We start from the raw sequence: 7989 nt of genomic DNA on the forward strand, positions 1-7989 counted from the left end.
CCTGAATATGCAGGTCAAGTGGGAGAATGCCGGCCAGGACCGGGAGCGCGTCAGTTGAGGTAGTACGGTAGGCCTTGGTAATGGACAGAAGCGCGATGCGCTGTCCTCTTAAAAGAGAGATTCTAAGTTTGACACTTTTGGGAATGCGCGGGCACCAAGCACTGGCGGCATAAGCCGCGATTCCCATAAAAATGGCGCCGTAGGCGATCTTGAGCGCCCTTACTTTTAAGCCCCATCCTTCACCAGCCATGCGGCCGATCCTCTGGAAGGCCACCCCAGCCTTGTGGACTTGGGTTTCGGCATGGTATAGGAAATTTAACATTGTGTCCATTTTGACGCCTAGATAGGTGACGATCTTCGACACTTTCACTCTCGTGTCACCGAATCAGACTGTGGGTAGTCTCGAACAGCTAAGTCGTCTCGGTCCTTTAAGGACAATGGCTTCTGTCTTGGAAGGTGCGAATGATAGTCTAGTTAATCTACCCCAAGCCTCAATTGATGCTAAAGCTTCTCCAACGGTGCTCTCAATCTTCGCCCTGCTGTCGGCCTCGACCAGCAGCAGCGCATCGTCTGCGTAGGCAATGACAGTACAGTCGGTTGGAAGCGGAATTCTAAGGAGATCGTCGAAGAGTACGTTCCAGAGAAGGGGCCCGAGTACTGAGCCCTGGGGACATCCCATGCTGGTGTTCCTTTTTATTGTGGTTGAACCAACTCGAAACTCGATCGATCTATTGGTGAAATAACTTTGAATTGACGCGAACAAATTTCCTGGTAGTCTCTTCAGCCGGAGCTTTCGAAGTATAAGAGGCCAAGACGCACTATCAAACGCACCTGCAATGTCCAGGAAAACTCCTAGGACATATTTACGGCGAGAATTTTCAGCAATGGCAATCACGTTCCTTATGGCGTCGACTGTTGATTTGCCTCTTCTGAATCCAAATTGCTTATCGGAAAGCGGCGAGTGTGTCTCCAGGTGGGCTTCAATCCTGTGGCACAGTAGCTTCTCCAGCACTTTTCCCAGAGCGGGCAGAAGTGTTAGAGGGCGGTAGGCTTTGGGGCTAGACGGTTCTCGGCTGCCAGTTTTGGGGATTACCTTAAGTAAGCCCCTCTTCCAGCAGTCGGGGAACGTGCCGCTTCTGATGCAGTCACTGAGGAGGGCTGTAATCTCTGGCGCGGCGATGGCCCATGTGCGTTTGACAAGTAAATTGTCAATGCAGTCCGGGCCCGGGGCCTTGCCAGCAATCAACGTGCGTATGATGTGGTTGATCTCCTGTTCGGAAGGCAACGATGAGTGATCCGTGTCGATGGGAAGAGAAGCCTCAAAGCGGGCCATCCTCATGGCGTTATCATCCCTGGATTCGTCATCCAGGGGGATGAGGGCCTCGAGTAGGACCGCAGCCGTTTCAGACTCGGTACTGGTGAATCCGCCACCCGGTTTCTCGATGCCGCACAAGAGGCTCGTCGGTCTGAGTCCCAGCCTCAGTGCACGGTATGGAGGACCCCAGGGGTCCGAACCTCCCTCAATGGTGACGAAGTTACGCCAGTAGTCTTTCTTGGCTTGAGTAATCGCTTTCTTGTATTCCATTCGGGTGGATTTGGCCATGGTTGCAAGGGGATCGATGGAGGCAGGTGGTTGCTTGCGCAGGCGTGCACGTTGATGGGCCTTGCGTGCTTTTCTGAAAAGGTCACGCAGGCGCGAAACATGCTGCGTCCACCACGGCGACTGGCTTGGTGGCTTGGGCTTGCAGCGTCCGAGTGAAGCTTCGGCTGATCCGGTGATGTCTTCAGTCAGTCGTGAGGCGGCCGAGTGTAGGTCCGGAAATCGGGTTCTAGATGTCCTGTCAAGCTTTTTGGAAAGCACCTCTTCAAACTTTTCCCAATTCCCGTCGCGCGTTCTAAATCGCGTGGGCGGGGGTGGGGATACGTCAGAGACGCCATCGTGCGAGGAGTCAGAGGCCAGCTCAAAAGTGATCAACCGGTGATCACTCATGGAAGCGCTCTCATGGACTCTCCAGCCGCTGATTCGTCTCGCGACGGACTCAGTGGCCAGGGTGATGTCGATGTGGGTGCTTCCGGAGTTTGCGTGCGACACAAAAGTCGGCATGCTGTTGGGGTCGTTGAGGACGACCAGGTTGTGCTGGTGAACCAACTCCTCGATGACGTCCGCGTCGCACAGGGGGATATCCACGGGCGCCCAGAGGGGGGATTGCGAGTTTGCATCCGCACAGATGATGACATCCCTGCCACCAACTGCGCGTAAGATGCCGTCGAGCACTGATGCCACGTGTTCCTTTGTGCTCTTAAAGCTGAAGTAGGCGGAGATAACCACCACGCTGCCTCCTCCGGGAAAGCTTATATCTGCACACGCGACTAGCTCAGTTGACAGGTGCGAGAGCGACAGCACGCCAAGGCGAGGGTCAAGAGCGAAGACGCAGGCTTTTGGCTCTAAACATCTGGCGCTGACGACAAGGCCCGCGCACCCGAGTCCCTTTTCAGTGACCTTGGGGCCCTTTTCAGAGCCCCAGTCGTACGGTTCCTGCACTAGTGCCAGAGACAAGCCTGTGGCCCGCATAGTCTCAATTAGCTCCGCCGAGCCGGCGTCGCTCAGGTTGACGTTCAACTGAGCGAAGGCAATCATCGCGTGGCAGTGTAGTCCACCATCGCCCTCTCGCGCAGCTCAGCGTGTAGCCTTGCTGGGCAATCGAGACTGCCGGTGGAATGGTCAGACGGCTGCTTGTGTTTATGGCAGGCCACGCATTTGGGTGGGTTTCCTTTGTTGGGGCAGTCCTCGCGGTCGTGGCCGGAGATGGCGCAGTGGCTGCACGTCGGTGTTTTGTTTGAACATCCTTTGGCCATGTGTCCAAAGAGATGGCATATGTTGCATTTTACTACCCCAACGTAGTCCCTGAGAGGGAAGGATTCCCACCCCATGTAAAGTCTGTCTTCTGCCATTAGGGCAGACCAGATGGCCGCCGGGGCGAAGACCACAAAGTGGCATCTGCCTGTTCTAGGCCCGGCTTTGTGACTCAGTCTGATATCTTGGTATGCCCTTTCTGGCAGGCTGGTCTGTTCCTTAGTGGAGTTGAAGATAGCTTCCCGGAGTTGTGATTCTGTGAGAGTCGACGGAAGGTTAAAGATAATTACACGAGGCTGCTTTTTCCCGGCGAGCTCGGCTCGTAGGGCAGCCTCCGAGGTCTCCAGGGCTTTCATAAGGGCCTTGGCCTCGACTTCAGAACGGGGGTGAACAATTACGCCTCCGTTCCTTATATTACGGATACCCGTAATTTGAACCCCAAGGGACCTGGGGTCGAAGGCCTTCTTGAGGATCTCCTTCGTGGTATCCGATTTCTTCTCCCCAGATCCGGTCGGGAAGAAGAGAACTCCCGGTCTGTAGGCGAGGGGAAGCAGGGACGGAAACTGTTGGTTGGCAGAGGCGGAGGAAGTAGAGGGTGCTGCATGTGTTGCTATCGTGGCCGTAGGAGGGCGGCTTTTCCTGCCCAATGCTGTGGCCCATGACATAGGAGCAGGTGTCGTGGCGGTGGGTTGGGCATTTGTGGGCGCTTGAGGCTGGATGGTCTTTAATATTTTAGTTTGCGCGTGCAAGTCCTTAATAGCCTTCTTCTGTATTTTGAGGCCAGAGGTCCTATCTTTCAACATTTCTTCCAAGTGCAGTATTCTAGCCTCTTGGACGATAGATTTCCGTTCAAGCTTGGCCATGGCTAGATTCTGCCGGCTGTGGGCTTCCGATAGGCTCAGCAGTGCATTATTTATTCGTTCCTTGGCGCCGGCCTGTTTGCCGCGGAAGGCCGTTATTACCTCGTTCAGGCAGGTTGAAACGTCGGTATATATATCGTCATGCTGGTCGGGGTCTATCCTGGAGAAGTCCATCGGTATCTCAATGTCCTCACCAGAGGAGGAAGAGTCTTCGTCTTGTGGGGGGGGGCGCCTGATGGTTTCTTGATTTAGGTTTTTTTGCCTCCGGTTCCGTGATTGTGGTTGGAGAAGTAGTTTTTGTCGTTTTCTTTGTGGGTGTTTTGGGCGAACGTTGCTTTGTTTTGGCAGTTCTGGCCGAAGATGGTGCATAGGCAGTGGATCCTGAAGTGGATGCCGTGAGGGTTGGGGAGTTGTCGGGGTCGATAGGATCAGGGTCCTCCTGGGGAGGAGTGCGCATCATTTTGGGCATGCGATAGCGTGATGGCGAGTAAATAGGGATAAAGAAGCGAACGGATGGAACCTGTATTGAGATGGATTGTCCGTTACACGGCCGGTAGTTTGGCGTCTATACAGTGTTAGTGCTCGGCCGTAGTGATTAGGCGGGCGCGGCGCGGCGGCGTCTTGCGAAACTCAAACGTATAACCGTCTGTATTATGCCCCAAAAAAGACACTGTCTACGAACATTTTAAACACGGTTATACGTTTGAGTTTCGCAAGACGCCGCCGCGCCGTCCCCGCGTGACCACTACGTTCTTGCACTTAGTGTTTTAACACTTTGGCACTTTTTGGGATGGTGTGAGCGGCCGACGCGAGGCGGTAGTAATGCTATGTATATAACGCGGCTACCCACCTGGCTATCAGGGGTGCTCAAGTCGGGGGTCGGGGTCCAGATAGGGTCCCTTGACTTCCAGTCAGGGAAGGTCAATTTGGGCCCGCGGTCCAAAAATGGTTCCTATCCAAAATTGGACAGGGACACGGAGGGGGGTAGAGCGGACCTCAGAAACGATGAGTTGTCAAAATTGACGTAGGTATATCGTGTATAGAATGAAAAAATGGGGTGACGGGAGGAAAAGCGTGATTTGGCTAAGTGCCGTAGGTATTGAGATAAATTTGAGAAAAAAGTCCAAAGTGGGCTTGATGTAGGTATAGAGGTGAGGTGATGGATTGAGAAAAAATTGCAAGTCCAAATTGAGAATTAAAAAAAAAGAAAAAAAAAAAAAAAAATACGATGCGCGTAGGGCAAAGTGACCGCCCGCTTTGGACGGCCGCCAAAATGCGACTGACGCAAGAAATTTTAAAAAAAGGGCGTGGATTTTGGAATATGGATTTTTGTTGGAGGGGGCTTAATGATTTTGTTTACTTCTGCAGTGTTGGCTTGTCAATCGTTAGACGGTGATTGCTTGGTAATCACTCGGCGGTCTTGATCGTTGATTGGAGAACACTTGTAAGTTTTTTTGTAAGTAAGTTGTAAGTTGTTGATAATTGTTTTTTAATGTGGTAGCGATGGCAGTAGACGGCGGGTTCAAAGTTCAATATTATAAGTTTTTGGCGGTGAATTACATGAAAACCGTGGAAATCCTTGTGATTATCACACATTCACGTATGGAAAAACCGTTGCTTCGTTGGGCAGACGGTTGCTCACTCGCCATGCGAATTTGAAGCGCTTTTGAGCGTCTAGTTTGCACACAAAAGCAGATTGGTATCACTTATCACAAAAAGTCACAAAAGTCATAAATTTCCGGGAAAATCCCGAGAGGAAGCGCTTGGAAATATGTCAGATCGAAGTCCAGGGGCAGGCACGGGTAATAGAGTGAAAACGGGATCAAAAACAGTAGAAAGCTGGATCAGAAGTGAGATATTATCGAAAAGCGGTGAGTTGGCGTAAAAACAGTTGCGGAGCGACACGAAACACGTCTACACTCGGCAAGAGACAGTACTTTATCGACTAGACCAATTGACTAGTCAGTGGGTCGGCACCAGTCTCCTCGTCATGTGTCTCACCGAGACATCTGGAAAGTATAGAAAAGTCTGGCGGCCCTTAGAGGAGGCCACCCATCTCGCCTGCCATGTCGCATATGCGGTCTTGTAGACCAGCTCAGATACAGTCTTTCTGTAGCTCACGCCCTCCACTCTCGATAGCGGTGTCAGAGGGACACCGGCGAGAGTTGTATTGATCCTCCTCATAAGGAGAGTGATCGATCCTCTAATTTGAACGTGCAAGTCGAGGGGAAAGACCCCCGCAAGGACCGCCAGGGCATCCGAAGATGTGGTCCTATAGGCCTTAGTAAGGCCAATCAGAGCAGCCCTCTGTCCGCTAAGCAGAGCCCTCTTCACAATTGTCAGCGAGGCTTTGGTGTGCCACACGCTGGAAGCATAGCCAGCGATGCCCATGAATATAGCCTCGTAGGCGATTCTCAGGGCCCGAGGCTTTAGGCCCCAATTGTTGCCCGCTAGGCAAGCAACCTTCTGATAGGCTGAGTTGGCCTTAGCCACAATTACTTTAGCATGCTTCAAAAAAGTCTGCTTCTCGTCCAGAACGACCCCCAAGTAGGTCACCTCTCGAGAAAACCTTATAGCAGAGTCGCCGAAGCGCACTGCGGGTGATCGCTTATTTATTTTTATCCTTGAGCTGCCCTTTAGGAGGATAGCTTCCGTTTTGCCAGGTGCAAATGCAAGCTTATTAAGCTTACCTCAGTTAAGGATTCTCGGTAATGCGTCCTTAGCTACGCGCTCGAGTGTCGGACGGCTCGACGAGCCAACTAGTAAAAGAAGGTCATCAGCGTACGCGACGAGCGCACAGCCCGGTGCCAGAGGTAACGTCAAAACATCGTCAAAAAGTATATTCCATAGCAAAGGGCCAAGCACGGAACCCTGCGGACACCCCATGGCGGTCTCCCTGTAAATCAATTCAGTGCTAGAGTCGTATATAACTTCCCTTTTATTAAAATAGCTTTGCACTAGGGCAAAGAGGTCCCCCGGGATCTGTCGGAGCCAAAGCTTAGATAGAATTAATGGCCACCATGCGGTGTCGAAGGCACCGGCTATGTCCAAAAAGAAGCCTGCCACAATAACTCCTTTTGAGTCCTCAACAAATTTCTGTGCAAATCTGATAGCGTCCTCAGTAGACTTGCCGGGTCTGAAGCCAAATTGCCTCTCCGAGATAGGGTAGATTCTCTCAAGGTGGTCCTCCAGTCTTCTGCTGATTAACCGCTCCAATATCTTACCCAGCACTGGCAGAAGACTGATTTTTTTTTTTTTTTTTCTAGATGCCTTTATGGATACCTCGCATTTACTATCGAGGTTTCTTAAGGACTTTGGCACGCAAACTACTCTACTTGATGCTAGTCAAATGAAAATTGTGCCGGCTGAGAGAATATGTCTTATTGAAAACTGTTCTTCTACCCGCATCGGGTATTGCTAATTTGAATTCGGCCAGGGCCTATGAAACCGCCTTGCAAAAACCCTGTAAAATTCTTAGTAGCGCTAGGCGGAGGTGATTCTGATGAATATTTTGTCGTATTCATTGGGAACTGAGGACTGCGATTTGTAGTCGAGTTTTTTCCCGTGGTAAAAGAAATGTCGCATAGGACTGATATTCTAAGTATATACTTATCCTATCTTATATGATTGCAGTCACTGGATCTGAAAGGCATGAATCATCTTTACATGTCACCATTTATTATTTTTATTCTTTTTATTACATCAATACAGAAATCAAAAAGTGCATCTCTTCCGGCCTCGTTTGCCATGGTCCCCGGAAGGTCTAGGATCTAGATCTAGATCTAGGAGTAAATGTAAGACGTCCTGGTCGCTTCCGTCGTCGCATGGACACTTTCCATCAGATGTTATTTTAAACCGGTGCAGGTATGCTCGCATGACTCCGTGACCTGTAAGAATCTGAGTCATCTCAAAACACAGCCCCTTATGCACCCTGACGTCTCGTGCTGCTAAAATTGAAGGTAAAAACTTTCGGGTCAACTCCCCTGTCGATGAGTTTATGTATGGCAGAAGAGTGATTGGACGGTACGCTCTTGGGTCATGCGGTGGTCGTGTGCTCATCTTAGGTATAATCCTAAGGAGACCCTTCTTCCAACAGTCCGGGAAGATGCCCCTGCTCATGCAGTCAGCATACAGCCCGACTATCTCATGAGGTGCTCGAAGCCACGCCCTTCTGGCAATCACATTGCTGATCCCATCAGGTCCGGGAGCTTTGCCCGCCCTGAGGCCATCAAAAATTAATCCCACCTCCGACTGGGTAAGCTCAGGAGAATGGTG

The sequence above is a fragment of the Rhyacophila brunnea genome, unplaced genomic scaffold (assembly GCF_057557595.1).
Source record: "Rhyacophila brunnea isolate RB1 unplaced genomic scaffold, BYU_Rbru_1.0 scaffold_19, whole genome shotgun sequence".
NCBI lineage: Eukaryota > Metazoa > Arthropoda > Insecta > Trichoptera > Rhyacophilidae > Rhyacophila > Rhyacophila brunnea.